This window comes from Chrysochloris asiatica, unplaced genomic scaffold (genome assembly GCF_000296735.1).
Source record: "Chrysochloris asiatica unplaced genomic scaffold, ChrAsi1.0 scaffold00121, whole genome shotgun sequence".
NCBI lineage: Eukaryota > Metazoa > Chordata > Mammalia > Afrosoricida > Chrysochloridae > Chrysochloris > Chrysochloris asiatica.
The window spans coordinates 2,180,852-2,203,060 of NW_006408639.1; the positions used below are offsets into that span (position 1 = coordinate 2,180,852).

Sequence of the window (22,209 nt, forward strand, 5' to 3'; positions counted from 1 at the left end):
AACTCAATGCCGTTGGGTTTGACTTTGGTTTATCTTTTACTTATATTCATTTATTCTCATTTCCCAAAGCAAAATAACATGACAAAATAATTCAAATGATTATATGTAGGTGAGAATTATTTTGTGGATTTATTGCTTTTTATTTCCACAGTAAATTTAATATATCCTCTTTTATCACACCGACTTCATAATTCTATACATTCACAACTCCCATTGACTTAATTTTTTTTTTTTAGTAAAATATCTTTTTCTTTATTCTCAAAGCATGATGATATTAAAAATAGTAAGAGGCATCTTTATGTGTAGTGTCCAGTGTCATGTTGGTTGCAGAACTCATATCTAGGAATGTGAGAGCATTATCTCAAAAAGTTAGCAGCAGTTATTGTGACAAATTTGAAGACCCAAGTGAAATCTTGGGTGTATCCATAGTTGTGTGGTAAGGCATGGACTCCAGTCTAGGGAAAAACGGGCAGAAAAATTGCTTTGTGAAGACAACTGTGCTTAAAAGAACCTGGACCTAGAAGGGACTAGTGGGAAAAATGAGGAAGGTAAAGGTTAGGAATCCTCCACTCCTTTTTACTACCTAAAGCTAAATCAGGTGAGCCAGAAAAGGGCCACAGTAGGCAGCAGCTACTTGGATCTCATAAGGCAGAGGCTAATCAACTAGCATTGGAAGAGGGCAGAATGCTAGACATGAGAATAGAGACGAATTATTCCAATTTCTGTACTGCTTGTTTTCCAGTCGCTAGTACTTCCTCGTGGTTCGCCTTTTCCAGGGTCTTATAATTCACGATGACCTTATTAGTGATGACGGACAAGCCAAAGACTCGAAGTCCACAGTACTCTGCAACTATCTGGTACTGTGCTCATGCCAACAGCATCTGCCCCCAGCTTCTGCAGCAGCCAAGACTGTGCCACAGTCCCAGAGTTGGGGCCTACCAACATCACGTAGGTGCCTTCCTGGAGTTCTCGCTGCTCTCCTATTTGTTTCCAGGTAGAGTGAGCCATCTGCCTCAGATGTCAGTCATAAGCATCAGCCATGGGAGGAAACGAACTCCAAACCTTTCCTCATTGGGGCCTATCAGAGGATCTGACCAGAGAAATCAGTCATATTTATATGATTGTGGATCAGCACGGTATCTCCAAGCTTAAGCTTGGGGTTGAGTCCTCCAGCAGCATTGGTGACTACTAGGATGCCCACACCTAGAAACTTGAAAACCCTGACTGGGAACATGACCTTCCAGAGTGGGTAGCCTTCATACAAGTGGAATCTGCCCTGCATCACTACACAGTCTCTGCCATTCAGGTACCCAAACACCAGTCGACCAGCATGTCCTGGAACAACTTTGGGGAAAGTTGGGTCTATCACTGTAGTCAAGGATCTGGGCCTGAGTTACTTTGTCAGCCAGACCTCCTAATCCAGAACCACAGATAACTGCCACTTGAGGTTGGTGGTTGGCATGGGACAGAAGCCACTCTGCTGTTTCCTGGTAATCTTCATAAGTGAATTTGTTCTCCATGGTCTTGCCAACGCCCTCGCTATGAGCCTGCCCTTTTCTGCTCAGATCCGCTGCGCTCCATCGAACTGTGGTTGCTGGGTCAGGTCGACACAGTTAATCCTATTGACTTGATTTTACTAGTTAAAATTATACATATATATTAAACTTTCTATATATACGTGCTTTCTAGAAACTTTTTGTTTTCTCTCTCTTTTTAAAATTTTTATAAGATTCTGAGTTTTTTGCCACAGGAGACTTAAATTAGCCATTTTTGTAATGCTAAAAATTGGTAAAGGGAAAAATGAGGCATGCTGCTTGATATGGATGGAATTGTGTTCTCCAACAAACTTTGTGGTATGAATCCTAACCACTTTGCCTCTGATTATAAACCAGTTTTGAAGTGAGTTACATTTGTGATTTTAATGAGACTGGATTAGAGTAGGTTGTATCTTCAGTCAACATCTTGTGAAATTTGAAAGAGACTAAGTAAATGGAGAGAGAGATGGGGGAAAAGATACCAAGTCACATGAAGACTGCCCAGGAGTAGAAGTTCAGCAGGGACAAGGACCTTCTTCCAGAGCGAAAGAGGAGAAAACTTTTCCCTGGAGCTGTCATCCTGAATGCAGACTTCTAGCCTCCTCAACTGTGAGAAAATGCAATTCTGTTTGCTAAAGCCATTCGTTTGTGATATTTCTATTATAGCAGTGTTAGATAACTAAGACAGAATTTGTTACTAAGAAGCAAATTGCTGCTCTAACAGATACCTAAAATGTAGATGTGATTTTAGCATTGAGTAATAGGTGTAAACTGAACGAGTCTCTATGTATATAATTTTAAAAGCCTACATTGCCTTGAAGAGAACATTGGTAGAATTTTGGACAGTCCTGGTGTGGCGCTGTGGGCTAATGTGTCAGACTGCAAAGTCATTTGAACTGCAAGGTCAGTGATTCAAGCTCACCAGCTGCTCCTTGGAAACCCTATACAGGGTTGCTCTGGATCAGAATCCACTCGACGGCACTTAACAACATCAAGATGGAAATGGAGTCTTGGTGTGGCACTGTAGGTTAATGTGCCAGACTGCAAAGCCATTTGAACTGCAAGTTCAGCCGTTCAAGCTCAGAAACCCTCACAGGGTTGCTATGGCTCGGGATCAAATCGATGGCACTTAAAAACAACAAGGGAAATGAAGGAAATTATCAAGAAAGTGTCTCATATTAGTAAATACATGTGGCACCAGCAATGGAATGTTGGTAGTAATGTAGATGTTAAATGTGCTTCTTGTTAGTCTATAAGAGGAAATGATGGACACGTGATTGAACAATGGAGTAAGGACAATGCTTTTTATACATTGTCAGTTAACTTGTTTGAATCATGTTCAAATGTTTGGTGGATGGCAGGACTAGTACATGATGAACTTGAATCGTATTTTGCTGATGAGAATCCTAAGTGAGATTTTAAAGGGCTGTATGGTTTATCCTTGCCACTTATAATAAACTGTGAAAGGAAGGAGTTGAATTTCAAAATGAACTGTACAAAATAATAACTTAAAGATTTGGAAAACTCGATTGCACAAACTAAGGTCACATGTGTTGCATTGTCTGTTAAAGAGATTAAGCCTGTGACTGATGGGTCTAACAAATTATTATAGAAGAAATCCCATTAGCTAGACTGAAGGAAATAGTTGTTTTTAAGCGCCATCCAGGTGGCTCCAACTCATAGTGACACTGTATAGGGTTTTCAAGGAGAAGCTGGAGAGATTGAACTGCCAACCTTGCATTTGAAACCAACCATGTTGTCCAGTGCTTATCCCACAGAGACACAAGAGAACCTATTGTTAGGTGCCATTGAGTCAGTACAGAGTCATACTCAGCGTATGCACACCAGAACAAAACACTGACAGGTTCCCTCCAATCTCACAGTCTTTTCTATGTTTGATCCCATTGTTACTGCCACTGTGGCAATCCATCTCAATGGGAGATTCTTCTTTTTCTCTTATTCTCCTTTTTACTAATCATTATATCCTTCTTCACGGACTGGTCCCTCCTGACAATATGTCTGAAGTATGAGAGATGAAGTCTGGCTGTTCTGATTTCGAAGGAGCATTCTGGCTATAGTTCTTCCAACGCAGATTTGTATGTTCATTTGGCAGACCGTGGTATTTTTAATACTTTCTTCCAACACCATAACTCAAATGTATCAATTCTTCTGTGGTCTTCCTTATTCACTGTCCGATTTTCACATGCAAATGAGATTAATGAAAATATCATGACTTGTTTCAGGCACACCTTTGTCTTCCAACTGACATATTAGCTCTTGAACAATTTAAAGAGGTCTTGTACACCAGATTTGCTAATGCAGTATTTCGTTTGATTTATTTTCTGCTGTATCCGTGAGTGTTGATGGTTGATCCGAACGAAATGAAGTCTTTGACAACTTCATTCTTTTCTCCATTTATAAGAATGTTGTTTATTGGTGCATTTGTGAGGATTTTATTTATCTTTACATTAAGGTACAGCCAGTAGCAAAGGCTATGGTCTTTGGTCTTCATCCGTAAGTTTTTTTTGTTTTGTTTTTAGTTTTTCTTGTGAATTATGTATTAGTTTACATGGGTAAACATTAACATTTGTATTTTGTTTCATTGCAGTGATCACAATCCCCTGAATGCATCATCAAACAACCACAGGGTACACCCCACATGCCTAACCCTTGGCTGCCAGCACACAGCCCCTTACCCTCCCTGAGTCCAGAGTCTCAAGCCGCTCTTTCTGTCCATGTCATTTTGTCTGCCTCCATCCCTAGAGTCACTTCCTCCCCAGACAGGGTCTCACACTTTGCTTTTCTCCCTTAATGGTTCCAGGGATATCTGCTCCTGGACTGCAAAGTCAGCTGCTCCCCTCCTTTTGTTACCAAACATTTACATTTACCTTTCCAACACTCACTGTCAGACCTGATAGCAATCATTCCCTATTGAACCACAAGAGTCCTTTCCCTCTTACCTTTTATCAACCCCATCCAGACAGGTTGGAAACATTTCTGTGGCGATTCTACCTTTCCCTGTATCCTCTGGAGTTAGGTTCCCTATTGAAAGCTTGTAAGCCAGTGACTTCTTGCCTTTGTAGTCCCCCCATTTTGTGTAGCCAATGTCTAAGTTCCCCATCCCTATCAATCCTGTGTACCAAGGAGATGGGAACGATCCTCACTGTAGACATTTGTCTGCTCCTTTGTCATACTGCATCCACAAGCATAGGTCAAGTTCGTCTGCTTGTAGTGGGTTATTCTTTTTTTTTTTTCCCTCTTCTTTCTTCCTCTAGTTGTGTTCTGATCATCCAGACATTGATGCCAGGTCAAATGAGTACTATCTGCAAGTGTGGGTGTTCTTGTACATTCCCCTCTCTTTATATCAGTTGGATGCTTCACATTCCATTCTAGTCTTCTGGGGCCATGTCCCTGCCCCTGGCTCCAGGAGTCCCCAGGTCTTATAATACTGCTGGTTAACCAGATCTCAATCCAGGTTAACAGGAGTCTATTGAATATGGTCAGACTTAGTTCACAACTTCATTGCTGTTTTTCCTCCACTTCCCTTATCAGTGACCAACGTGGTCAGCAGCAGGATCATATGCCTGCTAGTGTATTCCATTTGAGTTTCAGTCTTGGAAGGGGTTTGCCTTGAGGGGACCTGACCACTTGCCTTGATGGCTCCCTGGGGAACAACTTGCTTGTTCTGGTAGTAGTCAGTTGGACTGCTGTTATTGTTTTTTTTATTTTTCCTGCTGGTTTTTCTTTCAAGAAGTGTCTTCTGTTCTTCTAACTATTCCAGACTGGTCTGCTTGTCCTTTCAAGTGGAAATGTCCCACCTCAGAAGATTCTGGGTGGGGATCAGGATTCCACCTATGTTCTAAGTATTTTAAGTCTTCTCTGCATTCAGAAAGCAAGGTTGTATCATCTGCCTATGGCAGCTTGTTGATGAGTGTTTCTACAATCACATTGCTATGTTTTGCTTCATATAATCCAGTTTCTCAGATTATGTTCTCAGCATACAGATTGAATAAGTATGGTGAAAAAATACAACCCTTGCACACACACACCCTTTTTCATTTTAAGCAGTTCAGCATTCCCTGGTTCTGTTTGAAAAACTGCCTCTTGGTTATCTCTTAGAATTCTGCAGGCAGAAAACAGGCAAAAGGAGATATAGCTGTTGTCCTCTAATAAAAGCAAAGAACAATCCGTGGAGCCATTAGATGTTTAGCAGAACTGTTGAAAGGAGCACACGATTCAGAAGTGACTCAGTTTCAAAGGGTGAGTCCACAGCTTCTGGGGAGTCAAGTGCTTGAGCCATGGCTTCCTAGGTTTAAAAGAGTTAGATCTTCAATCAGTTTCTTCTGGAATGTGATGAGTTTGACCATAAGATGGGTTTGCTGGTAAAAACTAAGTTGGGTCAGGACTTCCAAACGCCAGAGCAGAAGAATGAGTCCTGCCTTGGTGAATGGGTAGCATTGCTATTTAGATGGACTAGGAGAATGGGCAGCCAACAGCCAAGGGGGCAGAATTTCTGCCCCAGTGGGTCTGGAAAATAGAGCTGAAACCCAGGGCTGAGGGACCTCTACCCAGAATCCAGATGGCATGGACAACACCATGAGTCTGGAGAAAAGCATCCTTGCCCAGATGGGCCCAAAGAACCTAATTCCGTCCATTGTCAATGAGTAGATTCCAACTTATAGAAACCCTGTAGGATAGAGTAGACCTGTACTCATAGAGTTTCCAGGCTTTAATGAAAGCTTATTGATATCTCTTTCCTCCACTGATTGGCTGGTGAGTCCAAGGTGCATCTAACAACTGTGTAATCAAGATTCCTCTCCCAAAGACTAGAGGGCAATTGCAAGCTTTGAGAGTGAATGTAAATTGTTCTACTTGATTTCCTACTCACTTGGTTCCTGTTATCCCTCTTTCTCATCAATCTCTCCCATTTGTAATGGCAGTCTACTTGTGTCTGTTCCACTATTGCACTTTAGACGCAAATAGCTTGTATTATAGATTTTACTGGTTCACAGAGGAAGGTAAATTTTACCCTGGATTAAAAAGCATCTTAAATCCCCCCATATTTAATATGTTGTTGTTGTTGTTGTTGTTAAGTGCCATCGAGTCGGGTCCGACCCATAGCGACCCTGTACAGGGTTTCCGAGGGTGTAAATCCTTACGGGAGTAGAAAGCCTCATCTTTCTCCCGCGGAGCAGCTGGTAGTTTCGAACCGCTGACCTTAAGGTTCGCAGCCCGATTGATAACCACTACACTACCAGAGCTCCATATTTAATATAGATTACTCAAAAGATGAGATTATGTACTTGCGGTTAAGACTTTTGTAATGATGTGATGATGAATGGGTTTTGCAGGTTACATTTTGGTCCGTCAAAGGATGGGAAGTTATGGAATGCATTGTGGCCCCTTAAACTATGTGTTGTAAGTCCAAACTTCTTATGTGTTATAATTTCAAAACTTTTATAACTGTGGTTATTAACCAATTTGGGGATAAGTAGTCTTTGTTATGCTATTGAGACAAGATTCAAATAGGGTATATTTTGCATCAATTTCTTTCGGTCTCTGTAAAGAGTCACAGCTTTGGAAACCCTATACAGGATTGGTCTGATTCAGAACCAACTTGATGACACTTAACAACAACAAGAAAAATGTGTTAACTGCTCTGGACATATGAAGAGAAAGGGAGCATTGAGGAGGCACTGATTAAAAAATGGTTCATAGACAGGGAAACAGGGTGGGGAGAGTAACATGTGAAAAGACAGGTGATCCATGAAGGATGCTATTCAGAAATTTCAAAGACTTGGACATTTGTACTCTGCCAAAATCTGATCTTTGTGTGGTGTATACAGTTAAGTTAGCCACTTCCTGACTAGTCAAATCGTGATCCATAAATGATCAGCATCGGCCTCACTGGTAAGCATGTTGGAAATACAAACTCTTAGGTTCCATTCCAGACCTACCAGAACCTGTATTTAACAAATGATTCAGATGTACATAAGAAGTTGAGAAACACCAAACTAGGTTGTAGAGTGCAATGCTTTGTCTTACTAGTCATACTGACACTACTAAATCTTTTATCCTTTCTCCAGGTATTGACTGTGGGCAGAAGGTACAACCATGAATTCTGTGTAATAGCTGTTTTACTTAAACAGCACACTGAGGGAAATGGGTACAGAGGAAAAAGGAGTCTCCAGCTCTTGAACTTTCACCTCCTATCTGAATTCTTAAAAATCAGAAAGCTGTCCTTTTAAAATGCAGTTCCTTTCTGGCAGTTTAATCTTTGTAGCGTGACTTATGAAAGGATCTCAAAGCCTCCCTCATGCACACTGGAGCAGTGCTGATTATGAGAGGTTTGTTGTTGTTGTTGTTAAGTGCCATGGAGTTAAGAGTAGTTCCAACTCATACAGATTCTGTATAGGGTTTCCTAGAAGCCACTAGTGACCTGGAACCGTTGACCTTGCAGTTTAAACCTATATTCCAGTCTAGGGCATTAACACATAATGGCACACCAGGACTCCAGTAAGAAGTTGATTTCCTTACCATCCTGCCCCACCCACCTCCTTGCAGAGCCTGCCACAACAGTTCTTTCAGCATTGGGTCCCCAGAACTTTAGATGACAGCCAGTGATTTGGCATTTGCCACTGAATCCTTAAAGTCAACTTAATACTGTACTTCCAAATGGAACTTGTTTCTGAAATGTGGTGGGACAATATTAAATAAGCGAACAAGTGTTCTTCTAGAAGCAAAATTCTGTTCTGAAAATCGTGTTGGAGAAGAGACTGTTCTAATTATATGCGATTAAAATGTTAAGATTTGTGTTCCTATCTGTCTTCTTGAATACATTCTGAATCATTAAGGCAAAAGCTTCGATGAGTCAATTCCAAATAATGGGATAAATTTAAGAAATCCTTATCCCATGTTTAGAGTTTACTCTAAAAGGAGCTAAGCACATTCAAACTCATTTTTTTTTTTTCTCTCTTTTACATGCATTAATCATTTTTGTTCATTTGAATGACATGGACATAGTGGTATCTTGTTTAAATCTGTGTATGCAGAGTGAAGAAACAGGGTTGTTATGAGTTAGAACTGACTTGCTGGCACTTAACAACAACAACAGTCTTTGAAAAGTGAAATAAAGTTTTCAGCTTGGAACTGATTAGGCTTTTAGGAGATTAAGCTCTTTGTGGTAATTCCCTGCAGTTTGGGCAGTTAGAAGGAAGGGGATTTGGGTTTCTGCTTTGTAAATAAATCTTTAAAGTGGATTTGCTATTTCTGTGGGTAGCAAATTGGACCTGGTAGTTGGCAAGATAGGTCATTTTTTCTGCTTGGGAGGAGAGCAAGATGGGCCTAAAATGTTGTCCTCTTTTCCTCAGATTATTAACATCTGCTTTTGAAAATGAATTCATTCTTTAGCTTTGGTGACAGTACTAAATTCCTAACTACTAAAGGGATTAAGAAAAAGGGCAAGGAAGAGTAAAAGAAGAATAAAGATTTAGATAATGTTATTTAGGACAATAACATAGTAGTGATAGGAGGATGTGCAGATGATTATAAAGAAAAAGAAATGTGTACCAATATTCAATTTTTAAACTTTAGAATAATTATATATTTACCAAAAAAATTACAAGGATAGTGAAGAATTCCCATATACCTCATAACCAATTTCTCCTATTATTGCATGGTATGGTATATTTGTTATAATTAATGAACACTGTTATTTAGAAGTTCACTCTGTACTCAGATCTCCTTTCGTTTCATTTTAGTGTTCTTTTTCTGCTCCAGATTTCCCATCTAAAACAATGTATTCCATTTAGTGATCTGGTCTCCACAGGTGGGGTGGTTTTGGGCTGTGACAGGGTTTCAGACTTTCAGGCTTCTTGTAGACTCTCACCAATATGCGGTTTGCCTCAAGTTTTCCTCACAATTAGACTGGGGTTCTAGGTTTGGAGAAGGAGGCTGTAAAAGTAAAATGTCACTCTCACAACATGTCAAGGGTGCATACTACCAACATAAATTATCAGTGTTGTGCTAACCTTGACCAGCTTGCTAAAGTAGTGTTTGTCAGTAGTTGTGTCCACTGTTAAATTATTTCTACACCCCACCCCCTTTGTACAGTATACACTTTGAAAGGAAGCTACCATGCACAACCCTGGGGAACTGTGCTTCATCTTTGTGAGCCACAATACTTACATAGATCATTTGATTTTCTTCAATGTGGGAGATTTATTTATTCTCATGCATTTATTAATTCAACCATTTAGACAAATATGGACATACTAGTTGTTGTTTTGCATATTTTGGATTATAATCCAATGTTATGTTGTTTATTTTGTTGCTCATATTGTACTAATGTTGGTCATTTGGAGATGTTTTGTTGGCTCCTAAATTACTCAATTTTCAGTAGCAGAAGAAAAGAGATTAGAAAATGGAAGAATACCAATCAATAGTGTCTAAGAAGAAATGGGTACTAAAAAGAGCCCAGAATTGACAAACACATCTAGTTTGAAAGTCAGACCATTTTATTCACTGGTAGTAGGATGAGCTCTTGTAGCGTAGTTGTTACGAATTGGCCTGCAACCACAAGGTCAGCAGTTTGAAACTACCAGCCGCTCCACGGGAGAAAGATGAGGTATTCTGCTCCTGTAAAGATTTACAGCCTTGGAAACCCTGTACAGGGTTTCTGTGGGTCAGAACTGACTCGACGGCACTTAACAACAACAACAACAACAAGGATGATGTTTGAACATACCCATCTGTACATTAGAGTAATATGAATGCCTGGATTCACTGAAAACCAAGATTAAAATTATCTCACTCTTTTGTCAGAAAATGAGTCATTGTTGAAAACACACTTTCAGAGTGATAGTTAATTAGGCAAATGTGATTTAGAAAAAAGTTATATAAAGATTAGTATGCTTTATAAAGATTTGACTATAAAACTCAACATTGCTTTTCTGTAGGATCACTGATGGAGAAGCAACCTGAAAGAGTAAGAATTGAATGAATGAATAGCCTATAAGTCTTTCCAGCTACCTTGGAATCCTGTTAGGCATGGAGAGAAGCAGTTGAGATTAACAAAGTTCAAAAGACCCCACTGTCAGATCTTTTTAGTAAAGCTTTACTCTTTAAGTAGCTATAGTAGCAATGACTCTTTGATGTAAGAAGAATATACCTTAGGGAAAAATAAAAATAAGTTGTAAAAAGCCTAGCAAGAAGCTTTTATACATTTGTAGTATTCTTCATGTGGCATGATGGGTGGGCAGGAGATTAAGTATAGGAAGTTTATCATATACACAGTGTAATTCAACATTATTCAATAGAAAATTGTCCATTTTAGATTTAGGTGACCCGTATTTTATAAGACTGTGACATTCCTCTGATGAACTCAGAGAAATGTTTAATTTGGAATTCAATTATACTAAGTAGTAAAGTGTCATCTTCTGTGGCCAGTGATTTTTATGAGTTGAGTCATTGCTTATTAAATATCAAATTATTCATGTAGCCATTGTCATTGAAACTTTCAGTCTCTATCCATTTGCTTCGAGTTTTACATGATATGCAGGTTTGGTAAATGAAGCCCCAGCATTTTTGTGTGTTTAATTATTGTGATAAAAGATGTATAACAAAAATTTTCCATCTTAATCATTTTTAATGATACTATTCAGTGTGGTTAATTATATTCACAATGTTTACAACCATAACTACTACCTGTTTACAAAAGCTTTTCATTACCCCATAGAGAAACTATGCCCATTAAATAATGACTTCCCAATTCCCTTCCCTCCATTTCCTGGTAAATGTCTATGAATTTTTTTTTTTTTTTTATGCTAGATATATCATGTAGGTAGAATAATAAAGTATTTGTCCTCTTGTGTCTGGCTTATTAACTTACCATCATGTTTCAAGGTCTATCCATGTTATAAACACTTTGCCTAAAAATATCACATTTTGTTTATTTATTCATATGTTGATGGGCATGGGTCATTTATACTTTTTGAAAATTAGAAACTGTCGAGAACCGGCCTCGATACGAGAGTTTGGTTCACGAAGTAGGGAGATCTGGTGGCGACAGAGATAGAGAAAGAATACACACAAAGAGGCAACAAGAGAGACAAAGAGACACCCTGAGACTAGAGTGGATGCGAAACTGGAGGGCAGACTCTGGACTACAGGCATCGTGGCCCCGGCAGGCAGTAAACACACAGCCAGCCCTGCAGGCAGTAACGCATGCCCAGCAAGCCATAACGCATGCAGACTTTGGTCTGCGCCTAAGTTTTATTTCGGGGAGGAGCTTTACACAAAGGAAGGCTGGGTTTATTAAGACGGGGTACAGAAGTGAAATGTGATTAATCGTTCAAAACAGGACACCATGATTTACAGGCACAAATTCTAAAACATACATCACAAATTGTCTTGATAATCTAACATCCTTAATTTTCCAGAAATTCAAGCAAATTTATATAGTACTTTTCAGGTTTGAATCCCAGGGCAGCAACTCGGTTTCTCCAGGCTAATTAACATACCTATAGCACCTAATCTTGAATGGGAAAAGGTGAAAAGGATTGAGAGGAGTCCGGCTGTGTCAGCTGCCTGGCCAAGACTTGCAGGAGGAAGAAAGAAGCCTAGGTCAAAGATCTGCACCTGGAGGCGATTTAGGATGGCTGACGCTATTGTTCTTTGGACAAAACCCTGGAATTTGCTAATCTACTCTTGGTGAATTCCTTAAGGGAATTTTTTCTCCAGCGTCTCCCAGCAAACTTGCCCTAGGAACTTTTAGGCCTTGGCTTTAGAAGAAGTTTTTGTTTTAATATTTGTCCATGGGTATCAAGGGCTCATGTATTAAGTTAATATCAAACATAACTGAATAATCTGATAAAGAAAAGCCATGTTTGCCAGGTGGCCAGAGTTTTATCCTCAGAGAGATTTGTTCCCAGAACCTTAAGCACTGCCAACACAGTGGAGGCGTTAAGAAAGGAACATAAGAAACCATTTTCTCAGAAGCTACAATTACTGGAGTTCGAAGCATAGAATGAATTAATGAGAAGACTAAAGCAAAGTATACAGAGCTAGCCCAACAGTGAGTTCATAAAAACCAATGAACCCAGGACATCCGGAGGTTACTTCCTTGGGCCCTCAGGGTCTCTGGCTAGCAAGTCTGAGTGTGGCCATGTGCTGGATTTTCATCCATGACACCAGTCCTCAACATCCCAGTACCTGTGGTCTGCAATAAGAAACATGAATGCTAAGTAGACAGGTATAGAAGTATCTGTTGGGGACTTTGCTTTAAAATCCAGTGGGTATATTTATATCTAGGTGTAACATTTTTGAGTCATATGCTAATTCAATGTTTAGCAACTACCAATCAGATCTCCATAGCAGCTGTATGGTTTTATATTTCCACCAGAAGTATAAGAAAGTTCCAATATCTCTCTATCCTTGCCCAAACTAGTATTTGCTTTTCTGTGCTTTATTAAGGCTGTCTTATAATAAAGTATCACAAATTATCACATTGTAGTTTTGATTCACACTTCCCTAATGACTAATAATGTTGAACAGTTTCATGTGCTTATTAGTAATTTTTATATCTTCAAAGAAGATGTGTCTATTCGCATCCTTTGCCTGTTTTTAAATTGGATTATTTGTATTTTGGTTGTTTGATTGCGGAGTTTCTTTATATGTATTGGATATGAAACCCTTATCAGATGTATGATTTTCAAATATTTCCTCGTGTTGTGTAGGTTGTCTTTTCCCTTTCTTGATAATGTCCTCTGATAAACATTAGTATAGAAATATGCTTGCATCCTTGTTTTCAATTCCTTTGTATATTCAGCAGGAGTGGAATTGTTGAGTCATATGCTAATTGCATATTTAAATTTGAGAAACCGTTTTGAAGAAAATTTTTTCATTTTGATGAAATCCAACTCGTCATTTTTTTTTTCTTCTGTTGCTTGTGTTTTGCACTGTATCTGAGAATTAAATGTGAAATAAAGGTAATGAAAATTTACCCCTATGTTATCTCCTAAGTGTTTTGGATTTAGTTTTTGTATTTTAGGTCACTGATCCATCTTAATTAATTTTTGCATATGGTATGAAGTGGAAGTCCAGTTTCATTTATTTGCATGTGGATATGTAGTTTTCCCAGTTTTTGAGGATACTATTTTTCCCCATTGAATATATGTGACCTTGTCAAAAATCAACTATACATAGATGTTTACATTTACTTTTGAGCTCTAAAATCTGTCTTATTGGTCTATATGTCTATTCTTATGCTAGTTCAATAGTGTTTTGATAATTATGTGAGAGTATCTAAAAAAGTGTTTCTACTATGGTCCAGTCTATACATGAATGGGTTTATTGAAAACAAATAGATTTAAACATGTCTGCACTCAGTGGATGATTGAAAACAAGTTCTCTCAGTGTTACAGTTGTCTTAGTCTTATTAGGGTGTCTTCAAAACAACAACAACAAAAAGCCCAATCATAACCCTTCTGAGGGGATCTCCTAGGGCAGTTAAAGTCAGCGCAGAGAGGTAAGCTAAGGAGGCTTTGTTCACTATTTTGTTGTAGTTGTTGTTGTCAGATGCCATCAAGTCGGAACCGACTTATAGCAACCTCATGCACAGCAGAATGAAACAGTGTCCGATCCTGAGCCAATCTCACTACCGATGCTACACGTGAGTCCATCAATGATGCCACCTGGCCAATCCATCTCGTTGGGGGTCTTCCTCTTTTTCTCCAACCCTCCATCTTACCATTTTAGGGGATCTTAAATGTGTAATCTTGGTAAGTTTCCTCAAATGGCACAGAACGTCCATGGGCCTCCTTAGAAAGAAGCTTTTTTTTTTTAAAAAAAAAAAAAAAGGAAAAGTGCATTGGTGAGAAAAAGACCTGGAAAGTTGTGCAAAGGAATTGTGTTTTTTCATCACAACAATGTGCCTGCTCATTCTTTGAGATAGCAAGATCCCTCCTATAGAATTTCATTGGGAAAGTTTACCCTATCTATCTCACAGCCCTGATCTTGCCCTTTCAAAGTTTTTGTTCTGAAAATTCATACTCAAATCTAAAATGATTGAACTGCCATCAAGTCAATTTCGAGTCAGCAATGCTATAGGACATGAAAGAACTGCTCCTTAGGGCTTCCGAGACGGTAAATCCTTACAGGGGCCAAGAACCATCACTTTCTCTGGTGGTTGGTGGGTTTAAACTATCAACCTTGCAGTTAGCAGCCTGGCACTTAATCCACTGGTTTCCCAGGGCTCCCCAAAATGCAAATAACATTTAAGAGGAACTGATAATGACTTCCTTGAAGATATCAAAACTGTCATTTTCATATGTTGAGCCACTTGATCACAACTGGAGCCATAGATAACATTATGACAAAGGGAGGCAATATTGAAGTTGTAGAAGTCTTCATGTTGCTTGGACCTACAAACAACAGAATGGCCAAACTTTGTCGTTCATACTTCAGACATATTGTTAGGAGGGACCAGTCTCTGGAGAAGAATATCATGTTTGGTAGGGTGGAGGGTCAGAGAGAAAGAGGAAGACCCCCAATGAGATGGATTGGCCAAGTGGCATCAACAGTAGGCTCAAGCGTGTCAACAATAGTGATTGGGCAGTGTGCATAAGGTCGCTATGAGTTAGTACTGATTTGAGAGTACCTAACAACAACAACAATCAACACTCGTGGAAACAGCAGTCAAGAAAATCAAAGGATATATTGCACTAAGCAAATTTGCTGCATAAGACCTCTTTAAAGTGTTCAAGGGCCTAGATATCAGTTTGAGAACTAAGGTACACCTGACCCAGGCCATTGTATTTTCAGTAGTCTCATATTTATGTAAAAGTTGGACAATGAATAAGGTAGACAATAGAAGAATTGATACATTTGAGTTGTGATGCTGAAGAAGAATATTGAAAGTGATATGGACTACCAGAAGAGCAAACAAATCTGTGTTTGAAGAAGTATAGTCAGAATACTCCTTAGAAGCCAGGATGATGAGACTTTGTCTCTCATACTTGGACATATTGTCAGGAGGCATCAGACTTTATGCTTGGTAAAATGGAGTTTTTGCGAAAAAGAGAAAGACCCCTAATGAGATGGATTGGCATAGTGGCAGCTCAAGTGTAATATCAATTATGAGGATGGTGCAGGGCCAGGGAGCATTTCATTCTTTGTGAATAGGGTCACTATGAGTCAGAGACAACTCCACAGCACATAACAACAAGAATCACTGCACATGTGAACCCCACTGGTAGGACTAGACAGAGATTGTATTACAATTTCAGTGAACCCCACTGGTAGGAATACAGAAAATCAACTACATGTGTGGAAAGAAACAATGGAGGTCAATATCATCAATCAGAACAGACCATCAATAGCTTATATGAAAGTACTAGTTGAAGCTGAGAAAAAGCTAAAACAAGTCTACAAGCATCAGAGTATGACCTTGAATATATCCCAACTGACTTTAGAGACCACTGTAAGAATAGATTTGATGTATTGAACACTAATGACTGAAGACTCATGAGCTGTGGGATGATATCCAGGATATCATAAACATAACAAAAGGTTATTAAAAAGACAAGAAAGAAAGAAAAGACAATAATTGTTGTCAGAAGAGACTCTGAAACTCACTCTTGAATGTAGAGTACCTAAATAAAATGGGAATAAATGATAAAATCAAAGAGCTGTATAGCACATTTCAATGGGTGTTTGAGAAGACAAAGTAAAATATTAAAATAAAATGTGCAAAGACATGGAGGTAGAGATCCAAAATGGAAGAATACACTCAGTGTTTCTCAAGGTGTAAAAACTGAAGAAAAAGTGTATCGTTTGATTTGAATTATTGAAGAATTTTATGAATTAAATATATAATAACACAAGAAGCATAAAATGAAGATGGAAGAGATATACAGAGTTACTGTATCAAAATGAGTTGACCAATGGTCAACCATTTTAGGAGGTAGCATATGAACAATATCTCATGATACTATAGGAAGAAATCCAAGATTCACTAAAGGCATTGGAAAAAAACCCACAAAGCTACAGGATTTAATAGAATACCAATTGAGATATTTCAATAAAAGGAGGCAACACTTATATATGCCAAGAAAGTTGGAAGAATGGTACCTGGTCAGTAGACTGTAGTCCACTCAAATAGTTCTGATTATAGCAACCCCCATAGCGACCCTATCGTAGCGACCCTATGTACAACAGAAGAAAACACCACCTGGGGTTGCTCCATCTTCACAATTGTTCCTATGTTTGAGCTCTTTGTTGTAGTCTTGGTGCCAATCCATATTGACAAGGAGCTTCCTATTTTTTGCTGACCATCTACTTTACCAGTAAGATGTTCTTTTAAAGATGAAGGTCCCTTCTGAATGACATTTCCAAACTACCTTATATGAATAAGTGATATCTTGGCATCCTCTCCTTTAATGATCATTCTGGCTGTACTTCATTCAAAACAGATTAATTTGTTCTTCTTACGGTCTGTGGTATATTTAGTGTTCTTGTACATGTGCATTATTTGTATATTTCTATCTACATATAGGGTTCCTATATATAGATGTACAGGGTCGCTATGGGTCGGACCCGACTCGATGGCACTCAACAACAACAACAATATATAGATGGAGTTCTGGTGTGGCCCTGTGGGCTAATGGGTCAGACTGCAAACTCCTTTCAAACTGCAAGGTTCAAGCTCACCAGTTGCTTCTTGGAAACCCTATACAGGGTCACTGTGGGTCAGAATTGACTCGACAGCACTTAACAACACCAATATATAGATTTGTTGTTGTTGTTAGTTGCCATCGAGTAAGTACCAACCCAGAGCGAGCTTATGCACAGCAGACCAAAACACTGCCCGATCCTGGGCCAACCTCACTACTGTTGCCATGCTTGACTCCCTCGATGCTGCCACTTGGCCAATCCATCTCATTGGAGGTCTTCCTCTTTTTCTCTGGTCCCTCCACTTTACCAAACCTGATATACTTTTCCAGAAACTGGTCTCTCCTGACAATATGTCCAAAGTATGAGAGACGGAGTTTGGCCATCTTGGCCTCCAAGGAGCACTGTGGCTGCACTTCTTCCAAACGGATCTGTTGGTTCTTTGGGCAACCTATGGCACTTTCAATATTCTCCTCTAACACCATCACTTAAAAGCATCAATTCTTCTCCGGTCTTCCTTATTCACTATCCAGCTTTCACATGCATATGAGGTTATTGAAAATACCATGGCTTGGGTCAGGAACACCTTAGTCCTCAAGCTGTCATCTTTGCTGTTCAACACTTTAAAAAGGTCTTGTGCAGCAGATTTGCCTAATACAATATGTTGTTTGGTTTCTTGACTGCTGCTTCTGTGAGTGTTGATAGCTGATCCGAGAAGAATGAAGTCCTTGGCAACCTCAATATTTTCTCCGTTGATAAGACTGTTGCTTATTGGTCCAGTGGTGAGGATTTTTGGTTTCTTTACATTAAGATATAAGCCATACCGAAGGCTGTGCTCTTTGATCTTAATCAGTAAATGTTTTAAGTCCTGATAGATATATACAAATATTGCACATGTATGTGTATGTATGTATATATGATATTCAAATTCTCTGTATGTACAAATGATTTGTGGCTCTGTGGGCTAATGCACTGGACTGAAAATTTGTTTGAGCCACACAGTCAGTGGTTCAAGCTCACCAGTTGGTCCTTGGAAACCGTATGCAAGGTTGCTATGGGTTGGTTTAAAATTAATGGTTTAAAAAAAAAATTTAAGAAAGGTGTGTGACAAGGTTGTATTCTTTCACCATACTTATTCAACTTGTATGCTGAGCAAATAATATGAGAAGCTTGGTTATATGAAGAAAAATGTGGCATCAGGATTGGAAGATGACTTATTAACATCCTGCTATATGCAGATGATACAATCTTGCTTGCTGAAAGTGCAGAAGACTTAAAATATGTACTGATGAAGATCAAAGAGCAAACCCTTATGTGTGGATTACTTCTCAATTTAAAAACAAAAATCCTCAGCACTGGAACAATAAACAACATTCTTATCAATGGAGAAAATATTGAAGTTGTCAAGGGCTTCATTCTTCTTAGATCAACTATTAACACTCATGGAAGCAGCAGTCAAGAAATCAAATGATGTATTGCATTAGGCAAATCTGCTACACAAGACCTTTTTCAAGTGTTGAAGAGCAAAGATGCCAGCTTGAAGACTAATGTGCACCTGATCCAAATGATGATCCATTCGATAGCTGACCCCTGGTCTGATTTAGTCTGATAATGTTGTTAATTTGATGTAGTTAATTTGATTTCTGTGTATTCCCTCTGGTAAAGTCTATGTGTATAATAGCATTGTACATTGTTTTAAAAGAGTATTTACAATGTATAAGTCATTGATCTTGCAAATTATACCATTTGACCTCCAGCATCATTTCAATCACCAAAGCTGTAGTTTCTAACTACTGACTCTTTGTTTCAAACTTTTGCATTCCCATCACCAGTAATTATCACTATATCTTGATTTCATGTGTGATTACAATGAAGAGGTTGGTAAAATTCTTCCATTTCATCATCACTAGGCTTCGTGGTTGATGCATAAATTTGAACAATTTGGGGGTATTATTCAAGTACTGAATAATAGTGGTATTAACTGGTCTTCCTTGTGAGCATATGGGTATTATCTTACCATAGACAACACTGTTCTTCAAGGTAGATCTGAAATGTTCTTTTTGACAATAAATGTGACGTCATCCCTCTCCAGTTTGCCATCCTCAGCATAGTAAAAACATAAGAGTGTCCTATTCAAAATTTCCAATCCCAGTCCATTTCATTTCACTCATGCCTAGCACAACCATCTTTACGTTCCATTTCATTTTTGACAACTTCCAATTTTCCTAGGTTCATACTTTGTACATTCCATGTTCTGATGATGAATGGATGCTTGCAGCAGTTTCTCCTCATTTTGTGTTGCATCCCATCAGTAAATGAAGGTCCTTAAAGCTTTCCTCCATTCAAGTCATTGTGGTCAACTCTGCTTTGGAGAAGCAGCTCTTCACCAGCTGTAATTTGAGTGACTTCCGACATTAGGCACTCCTTGTCTGGCACTATATCAAGTGCTCTCCTGCTCTGAATAATGCATCCATTGGTTAGCCATTCAGAATTGTTCTACCTCTCCTGCATCCTAGGCTGTCTTAATTTGGAAGCACTGCTAAAATCTCTCCACTCTGGGTGAATTGCCATTATTTGAAATACCTGTGCCAGCTTCCAGCATCATGGAAATATGCAAGCCACCACAGTATGACAAACTGAAAGGTGAATAGTGGAAGTATAATTCTAAGGTCTCTGAATTTTAAAAGTAACTTACTCTTTCTGAGATCTTTTATTAAGAAGTAACTTAATCTTTCTGAGATCTCTACTGTTCAGAGTGAATTCTGAGTGGGTGATTATTAAATTACAATTTTAATAATGTTGTTAACCTTATTTTTTAAACTAATAAAATATTATATGTGGATTCAGTTGAGAAAATTCATATCAGTCATTTTAATATATTAAATGATTTGTAAGTCTTATTTAAGGACTTTTTTTTTTCCCTACAATAATTAGTAAACTGTATATCAATTAATTTTATATCATGCTATTATACCTTAAACTATGAGTCCTGGTGTGTCATTGTAGGTTAATATGATGGACTGCAAATTCAGTTTGAACCACAAAGTCAGTGGATCAGGCTCACCAGCTGCTCTTCAGAAACCCTATATAGAATCACTATGGGTCATAACTGACTCAATAACACTTAATAAAAACAACATATGTTGCTTATTTTTTTATCCATAACAACTATTGAAACAGAGATCATTATAAGGGTAACTTAAATCATTATCTAATTTGTGTTTACTATGATACAGGAAATATACCAATTTATTTTCTGGAAGAGAAAGTGGTATTGACTATTGTTAGGAATTTGTTACTGCCACATTATAAGAACATTTTCTTTCAAGTAGAAGAATATATATATGTAGGTGTTGAATATTTATATATATATATATATATATATATATATATATATATATATATATATATATATATATATATATATATAAAGTAATTAGCATAGGAGTAAAATCCTAGAATTATTTTAGCATAATACCAAGTGGTATAATTTCTGATAACACAGAAAACTGATGGGACAGTTATTTGGAAGCAGGCAAAACTACCAACATTTCTAAAATGCTCTCAATTGGCTACCACATGCTCCTAACTTCACTAATTAATACAAGTCTGGGAAGAAGAAATACTAATACTGCATTAATGAACAAGATTATGATGTTCCATAACTAATCAACACTGTTTTTTCTAATGGCATATTCACTAATGTTCTCACCCCTTGGTATCCCAAGTTCTTTATATTCCCATCCCCTTGAGCATGGGAAAGCTGCATGAAAAAGCTAGGATGCAATTCTGCTAGTTATAGTACATGAAAAGGTATTTTGTAGATATAATTAAGACACTAATAAATTGACTGTAAGTTATCAAAGGGAGCCTACTCTTAAACTAATATAACTACGTTGGAATTAGACTGATCCAATTACGGGAGCTTTTTAAAACAATTTACAGGTCAAGGACATTAGGGTAAGTAAAAAATATTGCTATCGTGGTTCCAGTTCATATGTGTACAGATTTATTACAAATAAAACATATTTAAATATGGCTCTCTGATAGAGAATGGCAGTATTTAAGTAGCTCAGCAAAATTTTAATTGTTTATGATAGGTGCCATCAAGTCAGTACCAACTCATAGTGACCCTATGTACAACAAAATGAAATAATGCCCGTTCCTGGGCCAACCCACAATTGTTGCCATGCTTGAGTCCATTGATGCTGCCACTTTGCCAGTCCATCTCACTGGGGGTCTTCCTCTTTTTCTGTCACCCTCCACCATACCAAATATGATATCCTTCTCCAGTGAATGATTCCTCTGGACAATATGTCCTAAGTATGAAAGACAAAGTTTGGCCATCTTGGCCTCCAAGGAACACACTTGCTGCAATTCTTCCAACACAGATCTGTTGGTTGTTTGGGCAGGCCATGGCACTTTCAATATTTTACTCCCTCACAATAACACAAAAGCATCAATTCTTCTATAATCTTCCTTAGTCACTGTCCAGCTATCTTATGTACATGAGGTTATTGAAAATACCATGGCTTGGGTCAGGCGCACCTTAGTCCTCAAGCTGACATCTTTGCTCTTCAGCACGTTAAAAAGGTCTTGTTCAGCAGATTTGCCTAATGCAATACATTGTTTGATTTCTTGACTACTGCTTCCATGAGTGTAGGTAGTTGATCCAAAAAGAATGAAGTCCTTGACAACTTCAGTCTTTTCGGCCATTGATAAGAATGTTGTTTATTGGTCCAGTGGTGAGGATTTTTGTTTTCTTTACGCTGAGATGCAATCCATACTGAAGACTGTGCACTTTGTTCTTCATCAGTAAATATTTTAAGTCCTCTTCACTTTCAGCAAGCAATATCATTTACATATCACAGGTTGTCGTTGAGTCTTCCTCCAATCTTGATGCCGTGTTTTTCTTCACATAACCGAGCTTCTCAGATTATTTGCTCAGAATACAGGTTGAATGAGAATGGTGAAAGAATACAACCCTGATGCACACCTTTCTTAA

At 38.3% G+C, this 22,209-nt stretch overlaps 1 pseudogene; it reads right to left on the reverse strand.

The window, feature by feature from the left end:
- Positions 1-659: 659 nt before the first annotated feature.
- On the reverse strand, positions 660-1,520 carry LOC102838106 (annotated as a pseudogene).
- Positions 1,521-22,209: the final 20,689 nt, after the last annotated feature.